This window comes from Panthera leo, chromosome C2 (assembly GCF_018350215.1).
Source record: "Panthera leo isolate Ple1 chromosome C2, P.leo_Ple1_pat1.1, whole genome shotgun sequence".
Taxonomy (NCBI): Eukaryota; Metazoa; Chordata; class Mammalia; order Carnivora; family Felidae; genus Panthera; species Panthera leo.
In genome coordinates, this window is record NC_056687.1 from 135,800,801 (window position 1) to 135,826,702 (window position 25,902).

The 25,902-nt window shown below is 38.4% G+C and overlaps 1 protein-coding gene and 1 long non-coding RNA gene across 2 annotated transcripts in view; one reads left to right on the top strand and one right to left on the bottom strand.

The window, feature by feature from the left end:
* LOC122198739 lies at positions 1–24,503 on the bottom strand. Its single transcript, XR_006193126.1, has 4 exons — positions 24,479–24,503; positions 8,868–8,996; positions 590–787; positions 1–193 (listed from the first exon to the last, which is right to left on the bottom strand). It is a non-coding gene; the product is annotated as an uncharacterized LOC122198739 (long non-coding RNA).
* KCNH8 (potassium voltage-gated channel subfamily H member 8) overlaps positions 1–25,902 on the top strand; it is a 355,694-nt gene that overhangs the window by 80,018 nt on the left and 249,774 nt on the right. The window lies entirely within an intron of this gene.

A 25,902-nucleotide genomic window follows, 5' to 3' on the forward strand; every position in this document is an offset into this window, starting at 1 on the left:
GCCAAATGTCACACTCATGATGACTGCCAATCCTGGAGGGGGCTTGCTGTCCCTCCCTTCTGAGAGATCAAGGCATTTTACCCGTATGGGATGAAACTAAAATCCTCCCAGTGGGACAATTAGAGGCCTCTCTGGACCCGTTTCCACTGTCATTAGTAGGTAGAGAAGCAGTCATTGAAGCTCCTAGAAGAAACTGATAGATTGAGAAGTCAGGCATCATGACTTTCTGTGATTTTTCCCACTAGCGTCAAAAAGCAAAAAGCTCCTAAAGTGACCACAGAGTGCTCTGGGAGACATTTCTTTGGCTTCACTAGAGTGGATGAGGTTTAAATGGCCCACAGATGTCACATCCAATTTTCTTAATAATCTCATCAAGGCCTCTCCTAGGTCCCTGGTAGCCAAATGTCAGGAGTGATTCCCAGCAGAACCACTGAGTTAGGCAACTCACTGTGCATTTCTTGGTCTTAAACTCCATCGTTTTATATTAAAATTATCTGCGATCATCCCTTGTCCTCACAAATATTGTCTGTTTGGTATGAGCCTCTGTCCTCATAGAATGTGGAGTTTAATGATGGCAAACATGTCTTACCCAATGTTGGTTTTCACTCTGGCGCCCGCATGGATGCTGGCCCGTAGTAGATGCCTGGAAATGCTTCTTAAACTCCAGCCGAAGTACAGCCACAGGGCATAGCTCACGTCTCATGCAGTTTGCATCACCACCGAGCCTGGCCTTGGCCATTTTGGTTTAGTTTCTCCTCGAACTCAGGAATCAGTGCTAAAATACCACCTGAAATAAAAAATCAATGCTGAAATACCACTTTAAGCCATTTACCTGTCAGGTGGAAGATTTGGCAGTCTATAGGAGAGCCTGGAAGTGTGTTTCTGACATCATGAGGCCCAGGAGGTGAACGTTCTCAGCAAGGCTTCAAAAACGGAGCAGACGTCACAGGGGAAGGCCTGGCCACACAGATGTGGGAAACATGCCATTGATTTTCTTCCAGCCACATTCATTCATGGATGGCAACATTATCCATGACCGACCATAAAACAGCAGGGGTACCAGGAGGTAGCAGCTGACTGAGGCAACACATTTGATCCCTGAATCCACAGGTAATAAACCCATCTTATTCCTTGTGTAGCCACCTGTCATTTGCTTCCTGAACAATGTCTCCTTTTTCTCTCTATCCTGTTGGTGCTGTCCACATGAATCCATCTAGAAGAAAACACTGGGTGTGTTTGACTACAGAGGTAGTTCATTATGATAGGGATGGATTCTTTTCTGCAGATGAGGATTTATCAGGAACGTAATGAAGCTTAAGCTTTCAGGGCCTTTCACTTGCCTTGGTAGGGGCCCTAGCGTGCCCCATTAATCATTTCTGTTTATAAAATTTTCAAAAGTAATATATTTTAACCACAATAGGCTTATTGTACTGTCTCTTTCCATTCTAATTTTTCCTCTGCCATTGCCATAGTTTCCTTTTGTTTGCTGCAGGCAGTTTTGGGATCCAGCCAACGTGGAAATATTTATTCAGTTTGGGTTGAGCAGAATATATTTATGTAGTTTGCAGTAATTTCCAAGTGTAGCTATTGCTAGTTATCCTGGTGTAGGAATGAATGGTTTGTGAGAAGATTCGGGCCACCCACTCCGTGAGTCATCAGGTGTTAGGACACGCAAGAGCAGGGCTGGGGACCTTGCCGCGGGTTGCTATGATGCCCATACCGGACTTATCTGAACATAGGAGGAGAAAGGAGGATTGAAACAGACAGAACCAACAACCTGTCTGTAAAAAGTATCACAAAGAAAATGTCAGGCAGTCCGTTAATAAAGCCGTTATGTTATTCTTTTTCTTTTTAATTTTTTTTTAATGCTTATTTTTGAGAGAGAGAGAGAGAGAGAACACAAGCAGGAGAGAGGCAGAGAGGGAGACACAGAATCTAAAGCAGGCACCAGGCTCCGAGCTGTCAGCACAGAGCCTGACGCAGGGCTCCAACCTGTGTACGTCGAGATCATGACCTGAGCCGAAGGCAGACGCTTAATCGACTGAGCCGCTCAGGTGCCCCAAGCCATATGTTATTCTTCAGGATTTGGTGATGTTTGTGTTTGCCACCTTCTACAATTTGTCTTTTTTGTGATTATTCTCATCCTAACTGCATTTTTATTTTTTTCTTACAAAATTCCCCCTATTTTAAAAAAGCTTTAGGACTTCCAAAACCTGCATCTTCCCAGCCTCTGCCTTATCAATTCTTTTGCTTTTGCTGCATTTTTACATGTCCTCTGGGGTCAAAGGTACAAAAATTTCAAATAAAGTTTAATTTCATTTTCAGTTAATATTAGTAATTCCACTGGCTTTTGCAACTTCTAAAAAATGTGTAGATGTTAAATAATTAATCTTTATGAAGTCTCTAAGTATAAGAAAAAATAACATTAACATCACATTTTTATAGGACCAAGTGGAGTCAAGTGACTTGAATAGGTTTTCATAGCCTTAAAGCTTCTATAAATTACCTGAGTTCTTTTCTATGTGCCTTCCAAATGAAGCCATGTTTGTCTACATAGAAAATTACATTTTTACATTAGAAAATGTTTTTTTTTTTCCTACATGGTTCAGTCTGTTAAGCATCAAACTTCGAATCAGGTCATGATCTCACAGTTCATGAGTTTGAGCCCCGCGTTGGGCTCTGTGCTGACAGCTCAGAGCCTGGAGCCTGCTTGGGATTCTGTCTCCCTCTCTCTTTGCCCTCCTCTTCTCATGCTCTGTCTCTCTGTCTGTCTCTCTCTCTCTCTCTTTCTCTCAAAAATAAATAAACATTAAAAAATTAAAAAAATGTTTTTTTTCTAATTATTTGCAGATATTATGAGAAAATTGCTAAATGCCATTTTTGCTGAATGCCTTTATTCCATATATATTGTAGATACGTCAGTTAAAATAAATGATATAGCAAAAAAACCCTCAAATTTGGGGGAGAAAAGATGGTGGTGACATGTTTAATCTTTTCTACTTGAACTAGAATTGATTAATTAGGATAGGTCAAAGCATGTGCATTTGTGTACCAAGGATAATTCTGTTTGGCGTTTCCAATCATCAGCATAACTGTAGTAAAGGTTTCAGAATACATCAGTAACGCCTTGTACAACTGGCTGCAGTGTGACAAATAGTACCAGCTCCCCCTTGAAATAAATTGCACCCCAAGAAAAATAGTGATAGTAAGCTTTGATAAACGTAAGTGGTTCAAAAGAACTTTCCAGCTCAAGTGTAAGCCAGTTGTAGAGACTTTGAAACCTTTGAAACTTCTGCTTTGACCAGATAAATCTGCGGCAAGATCAGTAGCATCCATTTTGTTGAGGATACATTTTAGGATGAAGCCCATGTGGGGGATGAAAGAAAGCCTCCATATTATGCTTTTCTAATGAAAAACACCTGGATTATCTGTCCCCAGAGATTTCCCAAGTGACTCCAGTGTGTACTGCCCTATGCACATGTAGACCTTGATCAAGTCCCTGAACTTCTTTGGGTTTCAGTTCCTTATTTTATAAAACAAAGGTTTGGAGCCCCATCTCCAACTCTCTTTCCAGCTCTGACACAAATATCCTGTGGTCTTTATCTCTACCTATGTACTAAATGGGTCAGATTCCTAAGGGAGAGAGTAATTAGCACTCTACGTGTCGTAGATGTTGTGGGAGAGGTAGATACCCCTGGAGCCCTTAAGATTACACTGAATTATTATTGCTTGACACTTGGGCAAGAGCTACTGGAGAGGAAAATTCTGGCTTGAGAACAGCAATTCCAAACATAGGGCATTAGAAGAGTTTCACATTATACAGCAATTCTCTAAGATCTTTATGTCAGATTAAATTTGCATGTAGCTAAAATTACCTACCACTGTCTCCTATGAAGTAAATATATTGTGGACTGATATTTTGTCTTTTGCTATCACAGATTTTCCCCAGCATTGAACAGGTAACCAACTCTTGAGTTGAGTCTCTAATAAAAAATTACGTAGTTGCCTTACGTTTTAGGGACACATTATATTACATCTTACATGATCGTTTGGGACCACAAACATGAAACTACAAACTTCTGTCCCAGTCACTCAAGGGCTCACCATGTACTTAACCATTTTCTTGTATTTTTCTGGAAAAAAATTTTTTTTAATAATTTCTGCCTTTTTAAAGGTTGTACTGCTACATTACTTTCTAATTTCATCTCAAATATTTTAATCTTTAATGTCTTTTCTTAGGAAAAAAGATATGCAAAGTCAAGGGTGGGAAAGATCAAAAATTATTTGAAATCATATAAATCATATTTGGAAATGCACAGAGGAGTTAATAAAGGCAGATGAAGACCTGTGGTGAAACATCTTTCATTGATTTGTGCTTCCTTGTAGGAGAATGTGTGCATATCTTGAGAGAGAGAAAGCCAAGATTTCTGTTAAGATCAATTGGCATTGAGTGGTAAAGTTTTTTTATATGGGAAACAGAACAGCCTAACTCACACAAGAGACCTTTTTTTTTTTCTTGGACATTGAATAAAAGCAAATTCTGACATGTTTCAGTGTTGAGTACATTATATGTTCCAATGTAGAAAATATTTAAATGTATCCAGCCATTAAGTTAGTGAAGCACTTGACAATGTAATCCATTAAGAAGTGCTGGTGAAGTCTATGAAAAATTAGACTAGTAATGTTTTTCTTGTCTCCTGAACTATATTTGCCTTGGAAATTATGAATCTTAGCTATTCTATGTTTAAAGATAAGTAAGACTTTTACAGTGATCTGAGATGTTGTTCTCTGTCCTTTTCAAAGGGATTCCTTCCCACAAGGATGAGAAGAATTGACTTTTGTTAAGGTTCACCTTGATTTTTAAAAATTTTATGAATTTTCTTAATTTTTACCTTTTATTTGAGTGTAGGTGACACACAATGTTACAACATGTCAGGTGTAAAACATAGTGATTCAACTTCTCTGTATGTTACGCTATACTCGCCACAAGTATAGCTACTATCTGTCCCCACACAACACGATAATAATATCACTGATTGTATATATTGCCTATGCTGTGCTTTTGATGCCTGTCTGTGACCTATTTAATCCATAACTTCGGAAGCCTGTATCTCCCACTCCTAGCGCCTATTTGCCCATCCCACGTTCCCCTTCTCTCTGGCAACCACCAGTTTGTTCTCTGTATTTATAGGTCTGATTCTGCTTTTTGTTTGTTTATTCATTTGTTTTGTTTTCTTTAGATTCCATACATGAGTGAAATCATATACTATTTGTCTTTCTCGGTCTGACTTATTTCACTTAGCATGATACCCTCTAGGTCTATCCATGTTTTTGCAGATGGCAAGATCTCATACTTTTTAATGGTTGTGTAGTTCCATATTGTGTGTGTGTGTGTGTGTGTGTGTGTGTGTGTGTGTGTGTGTGTGTATCACATCTTTATTTATGTACTGATGGATACTTAGGTTACTTCCATATCTCGGATATTGTAAATAATGCTGCAGTAATCATAGGGGTGCATATATCGTTTTGAATTAGTGTTTTTGTTTTCTTTGGGTAGTGGAATTATTGGATCATATGGTATTTATAATTTTAATTTTTGAGGAACCTTCATACTGTTTTCCACAGTGGCTGTACCTTTATGTTGACACCAACAGGGCACATCAAAGGTTCCTTTTACACCACATCCTTGCCAACACTTGTTATTTCTTGTCTTTTTTATTTTAAGGCTGACTTGGTTTTGATTTTTTTTTTTAATTTTTTAAATGTTTATTCATTTTTGAGACAGAGAGAGACAGAGCATGAATGGGGGAAGGTCAGAGAGAGAGGGAGACACAGAATCTGAAACAGGCTCCAGGCTCCGAGCTGTCAGCACAGAGCCCGACGCAGGGCTCGAACTCACGGACCGCGAGATCATGACCTGAGCCGAAGTTGGACGCCCAACCGACTGAGCCACCCAGGCGCCCCTTGGTTTTGATTTTTAACAGAAGTATGAACAGACTTCAGTTCTTTTACCAAGCTTGGAATCACCAGTCATTCTCAAGGATATATTTTGGACAAGGTGTTGCTAGGTACTGTACTAATGGATGCATCCATGCATAATGGCCCAGCTTGTGACATTTTGAGGGACATATAGCTTATAGTTATGTTGGATATATAGAACTCTAACAAGAGATGGAAAAAGATAGAGTGGAGTAAAAGACAGTTCAGTTGAAGAAAAGGGAAGAAAGACAGAGGTAACCATGATGAAGAAGCAAGAGAAAAAGAGGGTCTGAATCAACACTGATGTGGTTTCAGGAATAAAACAAGATAAAGGTGGAGGCAAAAGCTATAGTCGCAATATGGAGAATTGAATGCTAACCTGAGAGGTTTGGACTTTATTCCCAGTCTCTGAAATTAAATGCCAATGTGGAGGAAGATTTGAAGAGACATAATAGAGTTCAGAGTGTTAGAACAGGAAGGAAGAGTCCATAATAATCCAACCCATTGTTTTACAAACAAGGAAACCGAAGAGAGAGAGGTTAATTGATTTACCAGAGGTCACATAGAATATTAGTAACATAGTAAGGGCAAAAACCTGTCTGCTGACTCCCATCCTAGAAATCTTTCCATCACATCATGCTATTCGAGGCTATTCAAGGTCAAAGACTTCAGATATGACTGCTTCTTGAAAATGCAGTAGTAGATTGACCTAATGGTCATTGTTTTTTTAGTATCTTATTTTTTTCCTCAGGACTTCTAAGAATCATAGCCTTTTTCCTGATTCCTGAATGTGGTGTGTATATTTCCTGTAATAGCTTGCCCTTCTTGTGTAAAGTTCAGTTCTCCTTCTTACAAAATGATTGGCTTACTGCACGGCTTGTGGAAGGTAGTATGTTTTATTGATGTGGACTTGAGAGTTCCTTGTGAGCCTTAACCCCTGGAGTAGGCTTTCTCATCTATTCTAGGACTCCTTTTGTTTCCTGTACTCTTACATTTGTAGATAATTGATGTGGACACTATTTATGTCCATGATCCAGGACGAAAGTGAGGATAAAACATTATTTTCCCCAATAAAGTATTTTGGCTCTTGTGGTAGGTCAGGTGTACGGACAATCCGGTGATTTTAAGTGAGTCTTACTGTTTGTGTGTTCACAGATGTTTATTATGAATTTGCCGCCTATGAAAAGTGATACCATGAATAGACCACATTGTGAGGAGCTGCAAATATAAATTTTGAAATAATCTTTTTGATTTGAAATTCCTTGTGACCATGTGGAACTGCCTCTACTCTTGGACGTTCCTTCCAATGGTGTAAATATCAAACGCTTCTCTCGTAAGGCATAATTTGAAAAATGCTTCCAGCCTTCATGCTGGGAATACAGATTTCATCGGGGAGTGCTTCAGTTAGCAGCAGTGTTGGGAGGATAGCTTTAGGAAAGGCGTTGCCTGCAGTATTTATTTTATAAAATGTCTGCATATGTTTGGTACCATTATATAAATTTGAATGTGTGTGTGTGTGTGTGTGTGTGTGTGTGTGTGTCTTCGAAATTCCCCTCCTGGGTCCTGCAAAAGGTAGATTTGATCAGTCATGGTTGGAATACCCAGAGACTTTTTGCCTCAAACTTTGGTGTTGGTACTTGGTATTGGTCATGGTATTGGTATTTGGTGCTGGGTGTTTTGTGAGAAACAAGACCTTCAGAAGAAGGTATAGTTTCTATACTCCTTGTCTTGATAAGGCCTTGGCACTAAGAGAGCAAGTCACACTTGGGGCCATGGTGCTTTGTTTAGCATTATGCTTTCTGTTCTAGCACCACATTTACACACACATACACATGCACACACCCAGGAGAAGAGTCCCTCTGCAGGGAAGGCAGCTGTCTAGTCTCTAATAGTCAGTCTATGCAGTCTGTGCTCTGCAGAGCTCTAGCAGGTGCCACTCACACGAGGCTACTAGACTATATTCTGAATCGTGCCTCCTGGAGCTCTGTGGGGCTCTGCAAAAGCAGTACTCGTCTTAAAATGTTCCCCAAAGAGTCCCAGTAACAGGAAACAACACCAGCACGCATGACATCTGCAGTTGATGCACAGTTCTGAAGATCCACAGTGTCCCACGTTCCTACAAGACCACAAGATTTAGGATCTGTATTCAGAGCCATACTCGTGGGTCTTCACCTGGATTCTCCACTGGGCTCTTTTTTACCTGAATTCGTCCAGTGACTCCTTCAAATCACTGCCTGGAAAATGTTGCTTCTACTCACTCAGCTATAATATAGTGAAGGGTCATGGTTCTCCTCTAGAGCGAACATCACTCTTTGGGTGCCTCAATCTGGTTTTCCCCCTCATCTTGAAGACTAGACAAAACATCTCCCCCATCTATGTTTTCTTCTTTAGCTTATCTTGCCCCTCCCCTCCTTTTACTCATTTCTTCCTAAGCCAGGTGAAGTTGCCCTTCTCCATAGTAGTAGTGTTCTGTACCTCTAGTGAGCCAGGATTTTATTCTCTTCTGATACCAAGAGAGATGGGGAGGATGCAGAGGGAGTAAGATGGTTTTACTTGACCTTTCTTCCCCAGTGAGAACTTTTGCTCCTAGAAGTGACCCATTGTCTAGATTGGGAACCAGCATATATGTGAGAACTCAAGAATTCCCAGGTCACCATGGGTTAAATCTGAATGTGAGTGCTTTGTTCCCTGTACGGAACTTGACCAGAGACACACTCACACAGGGGCACACACAGGTTATAAGCAACCTAAAGATGTAAAGCATATCCACTATGTCCTATGAAACTTAGGAAAAAAGAATTTAGCATAAAACAACAATAACCCCCAAACCTTAAAAACATCTTGTTGATGGCAGCAACTCTGTGGAACATTTAGCACGTACTACACACCAGGTTCTCACGGCAATCCTGCTCGTAGGCTCGGGTTACATCTCAGTAACGTGGTAAAAAGTAGTGGCCAGTGTTGGGGTGCAAGTCTGTCTGGATTCGAGAGTCTTGTGTTGCCACCATAGGGGATACCTGTGAAAATCAAAACGCTTAGATGGGAAGGGACCTACCATTTGCCGCAACCCTCCATGCATAACGTAATGCACTTTTGTGTATTCCTCGTTCAGATCGTACGAAACTCACACGAATGAGATATAGGTGATGGTTCCAGCTTAGATCCAAGTGGAGAGAGGAGACTATTCTGCTCAGGTGACACCACCAGCAAGGGATAAGCCAGAATTTGAGTCCAGACAGAATGACTACGGAGCAGGGGTATGGAAACAGCTGCCTGCAAACCCTATCTGGCTCACCTCTTGTTTTTGAACAACACGTGAGCTAAAAAATAGCAGTTGTATTTTGTATTTGTAGATGGTTGAAAATAATACAACAAATATTTCATAACACTACTTGTTTACGTATTTTCTATGGTTTCTTTTGTGCGTTGACAGGGTTGAGTATTTGTTACTGAGACTAGATGGGCCTCAAAGCCTCAAATACTTAGTCTCTTGCCTTTTACAGAAAAAGTTTGCTGATTCCTATTCTGAGAGCCACATTCTTAACCTTTAAGCTATACTTTTTTTTCTAATTTTTTAAGTTTATTTATTTTGAGAAAGAGAGCAAGGATCAGAGAGAGAGGGGAGAGAGAGAATCCCAGCAGACTCCCCCCTGTCATCACAGACCTTGATGCAGGGCTCAAAGTCATGAAAGTGAGATCATGACCTGAGCTGAAATCAAGAGTCGGATGCTTAACCAACTGAGCCACCCAGGCGCCCCTAAGCTATACTTTTTTCATTAGACCATGTTAGGCTGGTATTGAGTACTATTAGAATTTCTAGATTATTTTGCATCACATGAGAGTTTCAAAATGAAAATAATGATCATCTGGTACCCATTGGATGAGAGTGGCACAGATGTGAAATTTAGAAGCAGCTCAATGAAACCATAAAATAGGTTCTTTATTGTATTATAGGAAATATAATAAATGTTCTACTCACACCATTGCTAGCTCTATGATTCATTAGAAAAAATTTATCCCAATTGACAAATAAAAAGGAGGTTTTTTCATGTGCTACATCACCAGTATATTTAGCTAATTGGTATTCATTTGTATTCATCAGGTTATTTTCAAAAATAGATAAAAAGCAGAAGATGAGCTGGAAAGTCATGAATAAAGCCACACACTTAATGGTTTGGCTAAAAAGGCCTATAAGAGAGGCTAAAGGAATTAGCCTAGCTATGAAAAAAGATTGATCTCCAAGACACCTACTGTGTGCCATGCACTTTTAGGGGCGGTAACCGATTCTTTTCCTATGACACCATTTCATGGATGGGGTACCGAGGCTTAGAGGTAAAGTAATTGCTGCAAGTCCAGTCAGCTAGTAAGTGACAAAGCCAAAACTAGATCTCTGAACTTCAAGCTTGGCATCTTTTTATAAAACAAATTGGAAGACACTTATCATTTCAAGTTGTAAACTAATGTAGAATTTCTCCTCCAGTGGGAAGAGCCATTATTGGCCCTCTTACTTCTGTTTGCGGTTTATTTGTTATTCAAAGGTAGGAAAGTAGTTGAGGAAGTAAATAATAGTGCCATCAATTTGTATCTCACACACACAGAAGAGCTGAAGATGTTGACCAAAAATAATGTGTTCTAATAATTTGAGAGTTTCAATGAATTTCATTCCCGGTTTGTATAAAAGTTGGAGACAGCTTTCTTGATTTCCATGTATGTGACTAATTTTTACTTGGTATTGGTGGTTTTTTCCATTTTATAGTTGTAAAGAATAAATATAAAAGTTTAATAAAGTCTAAATAACCAAGGGGCCATTCCACCTTGTTTGGAACCAGATAACGCAGATATATACTAGACTTGATGAGAAGTGAAGACAGGTGAGCCGCCCTGCCATCTTGATACTTCGTGGTTGTAGATGGTTGTGATAAAAGGTTATAGCAGAATGTATAATGTGTCATTGATGGTATGATACCAAAACTTGTGTTTTCTTTTGCTTTAAAAAAAGTTTTAATTTGGGGCGCCTGAGTGGCTCAGTTGGTTAAGCACCTGACTTTTGATTTTGGCTCAGGTCACGATCCAACGGTTTGTGAGTTCGAGCCCCATGTCGGGCTCCATGCTGACAGTGCAGAGCCTGCTCGGGATTGTTTCTCTCTCCCTCTCTCTCTCTGCCCTTCCTCACCCCTCAAAAGGAATAAAATGAACTTTAAAAAAAGTTTGAATTTTGAAATAGGTATCTTTTACAATCAGACAAAACCAATCATCTCTGAATCTTTATGTAATATAAACGTATCTTTATTTGTGCCCATAAACAAAGAGATTGTTTACATTTAGATAATTCTCAAACCTTGAAGAAATCAGACTGTGAATACTTGAGAGTGTGTACTTGCGTGTGTATCTTTTAAAAAGCTCAATTCCTGGTGGGTATGTAATTTGGCACAATGCTTTTGTTCTTTGGAAAGCAGTTTTGCCATATGTGCCAGAAATTTCTGAAATGTTCTTACCCTTTCAACTCAAACTTTAACTTCTAGGAATTTGCCTTAGGACAAACGTGAAAGATGCCCATCATTATGTTAGTGAAAGAGTGAAAGTTTTTGTTTTTTTTTTTAACGTTTTTATTTATTTTTGAGACAGAGAGAGACAGAGCATGAACAGGGGAGGGTCAGAGAGAGGGAGACACAGAATCCGAAACAGGCTCCAGGCTCCGAGCTGTCAGCACAGAGCCCAACGCAGGGCTCAAACTCACGGAACGCGAGATCATGACCTGAGCCGAAGTCGGCCGCTTAACTGACCGAGCCACCCAGGCGCCCCAAGAGTGAAAGTTTTTGAATACTCACTCAGAACATACAAACATAAGAAAATGGTTAACAAACTATGGTACATCCAGTGCGTGAACTACTTTGCAATCAGTAACATGATGTTAAAAACGTGTATCTGCTGTAATGGAGAAAATGTACATTAACTGAAAATGAAGGATGCAGAGTTTTAAAAAATTTGATCGTATCTCAATATAAGATATGTGTCTGTACCTGTATGATAACACTGATCAAAATGTATTTCATTTTCCTTTATATTTATACATGTTCCCCATTAGATGACACAACTTGAGGGCAGGGATTGTCTTATTCAGTGTATTCCTTTTGTTATGCATAACGCTTGGTATGTTGTAGGCAATCTAAACTTTTTTTGGATGAATAATAAAGGTGAAAGAAAACGATCTGGTTGTCTTTAACAGAATCATGATTTTTGTATATTTTACATTTTATTTAGTACCTTATTACTTGTATGATCAGAACAGACAATTTTGAAAATATTAGTAAATTTATAGGTTAGAGAAGAGAGGAAGTATCTTTTCTGTAGAATTGCTGATATCTATTGTGGAAATGGCTCTTTGTGATTTGGCTCTAGTTTAAATAACCCTCTCTTAATGGGCGAGCCTACAGGAACAAATCTGTTGCTTGGCTTCCTTTCTACCCCAAGGTATTCTTTTACAGAATGAAAGTACCCAACAATGCAATGCTGAATCATTATTAGCTCTAATTTGGGGGATTGAGCCTTGGGGTAATGAGTGTTTGGGGTCTCATTCTGTGAGTGCTCCTCACTGTCAGCTTTCCTTTCATCAGAGTATCTCATCTTCATTTGCAAACATTCCTTTTCTCCTAGAATCGTCTTCCACAGTGCCCTAGCCAGGTAAATACATCTCTGCCTGAGATATTAAATCAATACATCAGATTAATTGTAATGAGTTGAGACTTGACACCACAAGTGAATACACAATTCCCAGCTAAAGTCAGAGGTCACTTTGCTGAAATGCTTTAAAAATTTTGAATCACACATTTGAGATGTTTGCTCCTGTATCTCAGTTGGAATTTATTTTTAGCAAGAGAATAATCGAGAGGAATTAGTGCCACAGGTTTTTTTTTTTTTAAGAAAAATACATGGTCACATGGAAGCCTTCTGCATGATTGGCAAACAAAACACACCTTACAGGTTTATTAACTTCAATCAATAGATTGCAGATATCCTAATGTCACTGGAATACGTCATCTCTGCTTGGTTGCCAAGAAGATAATCTGACTCTTGCTTTTATTTTCCCAACCATATCCTTCATTCAGAATCTAGAACTGAAAACCTCTCAAACAACCTCTCAACAACTTCAGCAGAGGGATTTCTGATGTAGAAAGATTGGAGCTACAAGAAAACCAAGGGTCCCTTCTAACAGAAGAGAGCCGTTGTTTGCATGTAAGACCCAAACCACCATTCCCCTGGTATACCCAGTTCATTTTATTCTCCAGGCTTGTATAGAATTGAGAGATGATCCATAGCAGCCTATAGAAGGCTTTGTGAAAATTAGCAAAAGGCACACCTGTTGGGTAGATTCTTTAGAAAAAGAGACCTCCGTGGGTGATTAAGTAACATCCTGGGGCATGAGGATGGTCACCAATCCTCTACCTCCCCTTTGGCTGGGATCTTCTGTGAAGTCACCAATGCACAGCTCTGGATGGCGGCCATGGATAAAGGGTGAGTTTCCACCCATTAGTGTGAGAATTGTCTGAAGCATCTGAGAGGCATGGCAGGAAAGGAACACATCCAAATCTCCATTAGCATGGGTCACACATGTTTTGGTACCTACAGGTCTCTTAGAAATAGGTCTTGACTATTTCAGAATACCAATCCTGTTCATGCCAAATCCAGAAAGTATGAGTAACGACCCATTTTGACAAACTGCTAGTATTTGACCTACAAAATGGCAATTTCCTGTTGTTCAACCTAAATGGCTCCTTCTATCACCTGGCCATTTTTTGATGTTCTGATTATAGATGCTACTTGCCTCTTATCCTTACACCTCATGCCTTGATATTCTTTCTCTTTATGTAAACCAAGCTGGTTTCTTAAGTGCCTTCCATCTCCGCCTGACCCTGTTAATGTTAACTCTTGATACTGTTGAAAACGACTTTGATTTGATAATTATTGTTACTGTCAGCCCACTGAGAGGGTGCCAATTTCAGGATACCATAGTAAGTGAAGAACTTTTGTTAAGTGGAAAGTTTGTGTTAGAAGAGTCACCAGCATCATTTGCTAATTATACTTAGAAAAATGAAAATAAGTGGATTAATTGCTGCATAAATATTTTGCAAAATACATATAGTGCTTTTGTAGGTTATAATGCTTAGCTATGGTTTGGCTGTTTGTATGAGATAAATGAATTCTTGCCTCCTACTAAGGAAGGTTATTCCATTTGCTATTAGAAATGTAACAATGAACTTGGAGAAACTCACTCATGCTCATGTGCTTTGCTACTTTGTTAATTATAGTAAGAGAGGAAGGAAGGAAGGAAGGAAGGAAAGAAGGAAGGAAGGAAGGAAGGAAAATATCCATCCATAGAGGAATGGGTAAATAAACTGTGGTGTATACCTACCGTAGAGTAGTTAAAATGAAACAATTAGATGTATAGTTATCAGTGTGGATAGATCTGCAAAACAAAATTTACTAGGGGTAGGGAAACAGACTTCAGAATGATCCATAAAGAATCATAGAATTAAATTTAAAAATCATATAATTTTTGTAAATTTTACAAACACATAAAACATTTCTATATGCTGTTTATATATATACAAAAATGGTGAAAATGTAGAAACCAAAATGAGTTGGGTACATGCCCACTCCCGGATTTTGTGTGCTTCTAGGGGAGGAAGAGAGGGACTACTGTTGACAAAGGCATGTCAGCTGCAGCTACAATATTGCAAAATTAGAAATTAATATGGAAATATTTTAATGTTCACTAATTCTGGATGATAAGGACCTAGGTGTTGGTCACACTACTCCTTCATTTTTATATTTGAATATTTAATAATAAAAACCATGTAACGATGATTATCTGTATAAATCTGTTATAACCTAAAAAGATAAATATTACCATAGATTTTCCCTAAAAGTGCAGGAGCTGACTGCGAATCTTTCTAATGCCTCTAGATTGTCTCAGCTACTTTGAATTCACGGAGTTACAGTAATCTAAGGTGCTTAGTGAAAAGTATGCTAGTTGAGTGACCTGATTTTTAAAAATAATTAGGGAAAATGGCTAACTAAAAATAGGAACACTGGCTTTTGGCGAAGATACCATTGTACACACTTTGGGAAATAGACATTGCATATTTGTTTAATAAAGAAGTTGGATTCCAACGTGGGGGCTTATATAAAGAGATAAGTAAAAAAAATAATAATAATACAGTAAAATAAACAATTTAAAAAAAGGTCACTGAATACATAATGTCTGTGTCCAGATTGGGAACCGGGATGGTGGAAGGCAGGGAGAAGCCTGGTGGCACAGTCCTGGACCTCTTAGTGTAGCTAACATGAGCATCTTTTACTAGTATGTAAAGGGCTCCACAGATTCCCCAGAGAAATTTAGATTGTTGGTCTCTCTTTGAATCATTAGAAGTCTTCCTTTGTATGGGGTTTGGTCTGTGCAGCTTTGTGGCTAGCAACCACAACCATCACCACAACAGTAACAAAGTGTGGATAGTCGTACCCTGCTAAATCCCGTATCGTATATTCTCTTCTCCCCTCATCCTTTACTCACGGCCCTCTCCACGGTCCGGGTGCACCATTCTCCCAACGTCTCTATATATTCATCAACCTAAAAGCTCTTTGAACTGCATCCTGATGGGGTTTTATAGAAGCTTCATTATGGAGGCGTGATGCATTCAATCATTGGCCATTCATGACTGGTTCAACCTCCACGTCCTGAATCCTCTCTGGAAGTGGGGGTGGGGCTGCACGTTCCAACCCTCTAATCACAAGGTTGGCTCCACTGGCGAGCAGCCCCCATCCTTAGGGGCTTTCCAAAATTCACCTCGTTAGCATAAACTCAGGTGTGGTTGAAAGGAGTTAGTTCTGAAGAGTAAGACGTTTTTTACCACTCACTCATTTCATCCTGGAGTTATTTCATTCTACAGGATTTTGAGGACAAAAGATCAAATATTATAACAAAAGTTCTCCCATTGCTCTTATTGCTTAGGAAGTTATAGGAGTTTTAGGAGCTGAGTGCCAAGAAGACCATATATATTTCTCATTATGAGTCACAACCTCACATTTGAAATTAGACAGAACTATTACAATATAGCCATTTTATATGCCTGTTTCACGGTATCAGGAAAGGAGGATATGGTGTGTGAGCTATGGGTAAAATTATTCATCCAAATTGCAGCCTTAGAATGACATGGTCTCCATTAATCGGTGTTTATATAGAACATGACTAAATGGAGATAACTAAGACAAGAAAAAAGAATATAAAGATGTAATTTTAAATATAGAAACTATTCATACCTTTTTGTGTTGACAATAGGTGTCGATATCCTGTGTGCCATACATATATTATACTAAAAAGTATTTTAATACAAATGTTAAAAAAATCAGTTAGTTTTAAAATCCAGTTGAACTTGACTTTATTATTCTCCTTTGGCTAATTGTAATTCTTCTGGAAGTCACTTATTTATATTTCAATATCTTTACCTGTATTATTGAAGGGTATGAGATTACAGGATATAAATATATTTTTGGTGATCTAGTTAAACAATACATGTTAGTGCAGCAAAGAACAATATGGACCTTTTTCATTTGTTTTGTTTCTGTAATTGTTGTTTGTAAATCTCCTGGGAATAGCCATTTGATGGGAGGTCGTATGTCCAGTGGACGTGATACCCAATACCGAGGCTCATGGCTTGGTGAAGTATGTGCAGACTAGATTTCAGTCCTCATATAACCCTCAAGTGGGCATACTTGCTCAGGACATGACCTACTCAATTGTATGTGGCAACCTGGTTCTTCTCTCCAAAACACATGATGGTTTATAAAACTCTACCCTTGATATTAACACAAGGACTTCACACCTGAGAATTAGGGGGCAGCCATAGTAGGCACATATATTGGATAGCAGTGCATTCATTGATTTTAGCGATTTACATGAATCTGTACAGAAACAAATATCAGTAAATAATTAGGGCTATAAAAATGCAGGCAATGAAGATCCTATAGTTCATATACTGAGCTTGAAGCAAATGTAAACAGCCACAGTAAGGAATCTGTGCAATGAGTATGTCCCTTGATCCTATTCTGAGACCCACAGTGTACATCCAGGGCCTGCACACGTGCGTGCGTGCAGGTGTGTGCACGCGCACGTGTGTGTGTGTCTGTATGTATACCTTTCATTTCAAAACAATTTAAATCCAAATCATATCCTTATTGCTTAGGAAAAAAAATATTTTTTAATGTTTATTTATTTTTGAGGGAGAGAGAGAGAGAGAGAGAGAACACAAGTGGGATGGGGCAGAGAGAGGGAGAGGGAGACAGAATCCGAAGCAGGCTCCGGGCTCTGAGCTGTTAGCGCAGAGCCCGATGTGGGACTAAAACTCACAAACCGTGAGAACATGACCTGAGCCAAAGTCAGACACTTAACTAACTGAGCCTCCCAGGCGTCCCTAGGAAAAATATTTTTAAAGGGTCCTTTTTGAAACTACTTTTTGAAATTTACCTTGGGGTAAATACATATATAATATTTATAATAACTTATAATTTATAAATATCCTATAAATTCTATGATGAGAAATTTAGCACTTAGGTTTGAGATACTTTATTTCTATATTTAGAAGTGAAGATCAGAATTCAAGGCCCGGTTGGGGGGAAAACCTTCAACAAATCATGGCAAGATTATCTCTTAGTTTTTTTCAAATGACCTTTGAATTCCTCTAGGCCAGGTTTCTGCTGCTCGCTGTACTCCCCCTTTTGGTTGAATCTGTGTCAGTCATCCACCTCAGCGAGTGCTCTTGGAAACAGGAAGCTCACTGTACTTAAGGGAGCCTGTGACCTTTTGGGTAGCGTTAGCTATTAGATACAATCATATTCAGGCTAAGATGAAATCTTTTCCCTTGTGATCTCAATCCATGGACATTGCTTCTACTTCCCAGACAAATCTAGAACAAGACCACTTCTCTCTTCTACATGGCAATGCTACAAATACATAAAATGGTATAATTTTCCTGTCGCTGCACCGAGAAAATAGTAGACTAGACAATCATAAAACAAACTGAGAAAGGAGAAAAAAATCTAAGAAGTAGAGATTATTCCAAGTCATTGTTTTTGCAGACACTTGCACTCCTCTCTGAGAATTCTTATTTGTGATTTAATCACCACCTGCTGAGCAAATACACCTTGCTTTCCTATTGTGGATGAATAGTAATGCCAGAAGAGCCTTTACAAGGGCAAAAGAACCAATTACCTAACAACCCTGTCTCATAAATTGTAGTCTAACATAAAATAACCAGAAAAAATAAAAAGCATTTAGGATGATGTTACTTCATACCATATGTTTATATCATGAGATACACATCTTAATTTTTTCCCTTGTTAGACTTCTGTTGTAAATTACAGAATTTGGTACAAGTCTTCAAGGTCATTTGGTATCCGTAAATAGAAGACAGGGGAGGGTATTTTTAAAGTCCATTTTAATTGTAGAAGATGTATCCAAAATACTACCTTTAATTCATGTAAACATTAAAATCTTTTAAGGAGCAGGCCTAGGAAGTTTCCAGAAAACATATATAATTCCCAGAATAGAAGATTTAGCTTAGTAACTTTTGGTATATTGATTATTACAGCACCGTTCAAATTAGGGTTTTAAAAACAACAATAAATGGGGGGAATATTCATGATGTATATGTCAGTTAGGAATGCTTCCAGTTTCAAGTACCAGAAAACTCAAAATATTAGTGACTTAAATACATAGGACTTTATTTTTTGTACCTCATGAAGTGTGGACATAGGTTTTTGTTGTACTAAATTCTCCAATCAGAAGACATAGAGTGGATAAATGGATAAAAAACAAACAAAACAGGACTCATCTCTATGGTACCTATAAGAGGCTCACTTCAGATATAAGAACACACACGCGCTGAAAGTGAAGGGGTGGAAAAAGGTATTTCATACAAATGGAAACCAAAAGAACTGTAGTAGCCATAGCTATCTATATCAGACAACATGACTTTGAAACAAAGACTGTATAAGAGACAAAGATAAATGTTACATAATAATAAAGGGGTCAATCCAACCAGAAGATACAACTTTTGTAAACATTTATGCACCCAACTAGGAGCACCGGAATACATAAATTAATAGACCTGGAGGGAGAAAAATACAACAGTGCAGTAATAGTAGGGGACTTTAACACTCCACTTACATCAACGGATAGATCATGCAGACAAGATCAATAAGGAAGCATCAACCTTAAGAGACAAATTAGACCAGATGGGTGTAACAGACATGTACAGAGCATTCCATCCAAAAGCAACAGAATATACGTTTTTCTCCAGGGTGTGTGGAACATTTTACAGGATAGATCATATGTTAGGCCAAAAAAACCCACAAACCTTAATAGAATTAACAGGACTGGAAACATATCAAGTATCTTTTTTGGCCATAATAATAGGAAACTAGAAATTACTAAGGAAACTGTGAAAGTCACAAATAATGTGGAGATTAAACAATATGCTATGGAAGAACCAAGGGTCAAGGAGACAACTAAAGAAGAAATTTAAAAAAATACCTTGAGATAAATGAAAATGGAAATACAACATGGGATGCAGCAAAAGCAGTTCTAAGAGGGAAGTTCATAGTGACAACTTCCTACCTGGAGAAACAGGAAAAGTCTCAAATAACCTAACTTTACACCTAAAGGAACTAGAAAAAGAATGAAAGAAGCACAAAGTTAGAAGGGAGGAAATAGCAGAGATTAGAGCAGAAATTAAATGAAATATAAACTGAAAAGACGATGGAGATGCTCAGTGAAACTAAGAGTTGGTTCTTTGAAAAGAGTAACTGAACTGAGTGATATTTACTAGACTCCAAAGAAAAAGAGAGGACTCAAATAAAATCAGAAATGAAAGATGAGATGTTACAGCTGACACCACAGAAATACAAAGTATCTAAAGAGACTATTTTGAATAATTTTATGCCAACAATTTGGAGAACATAGAAGAAAAGGATAAATTTCCAGAAGCATATATCTTACCAAGACTAAATTATGATGAAATAGAAAACTTGAACAGATCAATTGCTGGGAAGTAGATTAAATCACTAAACAAAAATCTTCCATCAGACAAAAGTCCAGGACCAGATGGCTTCCCTGGTGAATTCTATCAGATATTCAAAGGAGAATTAATATCAGTCCTTTTCAAATTCTTCCAAAAAGTAGAAGAGGAGGTAACTCTCCTAAACTCACTTTTTGGGGCTAGCATTACCCTGATGACCAAAAGCAGACAAGGATATCACAGACAAAATTACAGGTCAACATCCCTAACAAACATAGATGTAACAATCGTCAACAAAATATCAGCAAACTGACTTCAACAATACATTAAAAGGATCCGACACCATGATCAGGTGGGATTTATTCAGGGATGTCAGGACATCAGTTAATGTGATGACACTTCTTCAACACAATGAATGGGAAAAATCATATCACTATCTCAGTAGAGATGAAAAAACATTTCACAAAATTCAACATCCGTGTATGATAAAAACTCTTAAGAAAGCAGGTATTGAGAATGGACCTCAACGTGATAAGGGCCATATGTAACAGCTGTCAGGAAACATCATACTCAGCAGTGAGAGGCTGAAAGCTTTTCCTCTGAGATCAGGAACATCAAGGATGCCTACTCTCACCACTTTTATTCACAGCAATTAGGCAAGAAACAGAAATAAAAGGCATACAGATTGGAAAGGAAGACGTAAAACTGTCCCTATTGGCGGATGATGCATTAGTATTATATATAGGAAATCCTGAAGACTCCACTAGGACACTGATAGAACTAATAAATGAATTCAGTGAAGTTGCAGGATACAAAAATCAATACATAAAAATCAGTAGTGTTCTATACACAACACTATAGAATCACCCATGCTCATGGTGTGCAAGAATATTGCTAAAATGTCCATAAGACTCAAAGCAATTTACAGATTCGATGCAATCCCTATCAAACTTCCAATGGCATTTTTCACAGAAATAGAGAAGATAATCCTGAAACTTGCACGGAACTACAAAAGACTGAAGAGTGACCCTGAAAAGACACTGAGCGTGTAAGCAGTCTTGAGAAAGAACAACAAAGCGGAAGGCATCGCTCCCTAATTTCAAACTGTATTATAAAACTAAAGTGATTAAAACTATGGTATTGGTATGAAAAATAGACATATAGATCACTGGAACAGGACAGCCGAGAAATAAATGCACACATAGAGATTTATGACAAAGCAGCTAAGAAAGTACAAAGGGGAAAGGACAGGATAGTCTCCAATAAATTGTGTTGGGAAAACTGGAAAACCACGTGGAAAAGAATAAAACTACCATAAACAAAAACTGACCCCAAATGGATTAAAGACTTGAACGTAAGACCTGAAACCATAATATTTTCTTGGAAGAAAATATTGGTGGTAAGCTTCTTGACATAGGTCTTGGAGATGATTTTTTTGAATCTGACCTCAAAAGAAAAAGCAACAAAAGCAAAAATAAACAAGTAGGATTATATTAAACTAAACTTCCTGAACAGCAAAGGAAACCATCCACAAAGTGAAAAGGCAACATACTGAATGGAAGAAAATATTTGCAAGTCATTTATCTGATAAGGGGTTAATATCCAAAATATCTAAAGGATTCATACCATTCAACAGCAAAATAAACACCCAAGCAAACAAACAAAAAATAATCTAATTAAACTCCAGGCAAAAGATCTGAAGAGGACATTTTTCCTAACAAGATACAGATAGTCAATAGTTACAGGAAAAAACGTTCAACATCATTAGTCTTCTGGGAAATGCAGATCAAAACCACCAAGAGACATCACTTCACATCTGCCAGAATGGCTGGTATCAAAAAGACAAGATTTAAAGAGTGTTAGTTAGCAAAGATGTGGAGAAAAGAGAACCCTCGTACACGATTGATGGGAATGTGAATTGGTGCAGCCAGTATGGACCAACTGTATGAAGGTTCCTTAAAAAATTCAAAGTAGAACTACCGTGAGATCCAGCAATTCCACTTCTGGGTATTTATCTGAGGAAAACAAAAATGCTAACTCAAAATGATATGTGCATGTTTATGTTCATTTCAGCATTGTTTACAAAAGCCAAGATAGGAAAGTAACCCGTGTCCATTGATGGATGAATAGGTAGAGAGGTTGTGGTATACTTTTTAGCCATAACAAAGAATGAAATCTTGTCATTCGCAACCACATGGTTGGACCTCAAGGGCATTATGCTAAATGAAATAGGTCAGACAGAGAAAGACAAATACCGTATGATCTCTCTTGTATGTAGAATCTAAAGCATCCCCTCCCCAAAGAAAACAATAACAAAAAAACGAAGTTTATAGATACAGAGAATAGATTGGTGGTTGCCAGAGCAGGGGTGGGGGGGCATTGCGGAGAAGTGGGTGAAGGGGGTGAACAACAAAACAACAACAGCAATTAAAAAGAAAAGAGTATTACTGCAAACAATTGGTGAGCCTAATGGTAACCACAAAGCAAAAACCAGTGTAAATACACAACAGAGAAAGAAGAGAATCGAAGCATACCACAAAATAAAGCAGAGGAGGAAAAAGAAACAGCCAGAAAACATACAACAAAATGACAATAAGTACATCCATACTTACGTGCTTTATCCATGTTTACTTTAAATATAAATCCTGGTGGTAGTTTTGCTATTCAGAGATGTTATAAAATTTCCAGGCATTTTCCAATCCTTTAGTTCTGCCATATCCAGAAAAGCTGTCTCAAGCTCTCAAAATGACAATGGTAGCTCTAGATACCACAAGTAAACTCCAAGGCAGGAATGAGGAGTAAGAGAAGGTAGAAGGAGGCACAGTGGCTTGGAAGGGAAGAGTGTTTCTCTTTTCATAACGCTTCTTAATGGAAAGGAAAACATCTGACTGGATATCTTCAAAACTGACTTAACCAAATGTCTCACCGGACAGAACGTACTAACCTGGCCGCATGATGACAAGTGGGGGGGAAAAAAAAAAGCCAGTTTCACTGTTTTATGATTATTCATGATTGTTTAATATGGGAATGGCAAAAAGTTTCAAAAGCTAGTTTAAACTTATTACCAGTAACGGAGAAGGTCGAATGATGAGTAATATGTTTAATTCTTCTCTGGTTTCCTAATGCTTGGTAATATGGCTCAATTCGTTTGATCATAAACATGCTTTTATAATAAAAAGAGATTCGTCTGAACTAAGAGTAATCAGACTTTTGCAGAAAGACTCACTGATGTATCCAGCACCGCATCTCACTTCCCGTCTCTGCACTTAACCAAAGCAGGGAAAGAAGTGAAGAAGTCCTGCTGGTATCTTTATGGTCATTCTTTTAAGCAGATTGTGTACAATGTGACAGTGAGCATCTTCTCCAGTGTCTCCTGATTCAAGACATGATTAAATTGATTAATTTTAAAATCTATACTACAGGGGCGCCTGGGTGGCTCAGTTGGTTAAGCGGCCGACTTCAGCTCGGGTCATGATCTGGCGGTCCGTGAGTTCAAGCCCCGCGTCGGGCACTGGGCTGACAGCTCAGAGCCTGGAGCCTGTTTCAGATTCTGTGTCTCCCTCTCTCTGACCCTCCCCTGTTCATGCTCTGTCTCTCTCTGTCTCAAAAATAAATAAACATTAAAAAAAAATAAATAAAAAATAAATAAAATCTATATACTACAAATCATTTTTAAAACATAAAATATACTTAGCACTGACTTGGAAACCTGTGATTAGTTTCCCCTGGTTTCATGACCTCCTTCTTGGTTCTCCTTCTTCCTTACTGGCCACTCTTTCTCCCTCTTGTTTGATGGTTTCTCTAACCTTTAAATGTTGGTATCTCCTGTACTTAGTATTCAGACCTCATCTTTGCTCCATTTATACTCACTTCCTAAATGATCTAATTCCTTCCAAGTCCATATTTATATCTTCGGCATTGATATCATCCTTAAACTTCAGACTCATTTATTCAACTGCCTACTTCCATCTCTGGGATGCGTAATGGGCTTCTTAAATTTAGCGTATGTAAGACCAAACTCTTGAAATCTCTCAAATGTGCAGGGCTCCTTTTTTTCCCATCTCATAAAATGTACTTCTACCCTTCTAGTTTCTAACAAAACCCCTGGCATCATTTCTTGATTCCTTTTTTTCCTTTCCCATTGCAATTGAATCCACTGGTGAATGCTTTCAGTTACTCCTTCTAAAGATGCCAGGTCTGGCCACTTCTCACCATCTCCATTGCTACCACCCTGGTAGAATCACCTCTTTTTAGATGGATTTTTGGGATAGCCTCTGACTTGTCTTCTCAGTCTGGCCCATGTTCTCCTACAGTCTATTCTAAACAAAATAGCCAGAGTGGGCCTTTCATTATAGAAGTCAGGGTAGTAACCTCTTGACTTGAACCCAGGCCGTCTCATTACACTCAACAAAATCTAGAGCCCTTACCAAGTCTTAGTATCCTTGAATGATCTGGAAAGCTCTCCCACACTGCCTCTGTGACCTCATCTCCACCAAGGTTCCCTTTGATCACTATGTTCCATCCCTATGGACTGTATTTGCTATTCCACAAACATACCAAGCATGCTCCCATCTTCATGCCTTTGAATGTGTTCTTTCTTCTTCCTGGAGATACTTCCTTTATGTATCTACAGGGATCACCCCTCATTTCCCTAAGGTGTCTCTTCAAATGTTACTTTATCAGAGAAGATTTTCCTGATAATGCTAATTACACTACTGAAAAAAGTTCTCACTCACCATTACTAATTTTCCCACTTTGCTTTCATAGCATTTGTTTCCATCTGACTCAAATTTCCTCCCACCTTCTCTGCCTTCCTTCCTTCCTTCCTTCCTCCCTCCCTTCCTCCCTTCCTCCCTTCCTTCCTTCTCTCCTTCCTTCCATCCCTCCATCTGTGATTCATAAGGTTAAAATTGTATGTAGTGTTTTAAATCCTTCATTACAGTCATTAAGTTCTAGTCTATGTTGACACGTATTTCTATGCCTATAATTTATTGAACCACCATATGTCTGAGCTGGAAAGGTCTTGAACATAAACTCCCTCACTTTCTATATAAGATAAGTCAGGCCCAGAAAGGGGAGATGACTTGGGTACAAACACACAGCTTATTACTGAGAGGGCTAGAATCCAATTCTAAGATATCTGGCATGTAGACCATGTTCATTTAAAGTGTAAATTGTCCACTGGATATGTTAAACTTCATATTGATACCTCTTCATGACTTATGTCTAAAAGGTGCTTCACCTGAAATCTAAACATCAATAGAAATTAGTTTCCTTATGAAAAAACAGTTTTCTCTGTTGACGGTTAGGTGCCCACCATAGTGTCAAAACAGCAGAACTCAGACGTACTGATACCATTCACGGAGGGATGAAATGTGAGTGTGTGTGTGTGTGTGTGTGTGTGTGTGTGTGCATATGCCTTAGATAATATTCCCATAGGAAAAAAAATACACACTCTCATGTTTGAGGATAGGATATACAACAAGACAGACACTTTCTTTATGGAGTTTACAGTTTAGTGTCTGTTTGTGGTTTTGTGCATACAGGGCTTGGGTGTGAGGACTAACAAACCATAAATAAATTAATGTGTTGAAATATCATTAACAGTGGTAATACTCAGTCCTACAGGAAAAAAAAAAGCTACAATGATAGAAAATAATAGTGAGTCCCCGTCACTAGGGTATTGTGCAACCACAAGACAGAATAGTGTAGAGGAGGATGAAAGGATTATAGACTGGGCATTAGATTATATATTGGCTTTCATAATCTCCCCAAACTTTGAGCTTCTACAGTTCTGTGCACTGAGCTAATTATTGAAAGTCTCTCTAGGAATTATAGAAAACCATAAAAA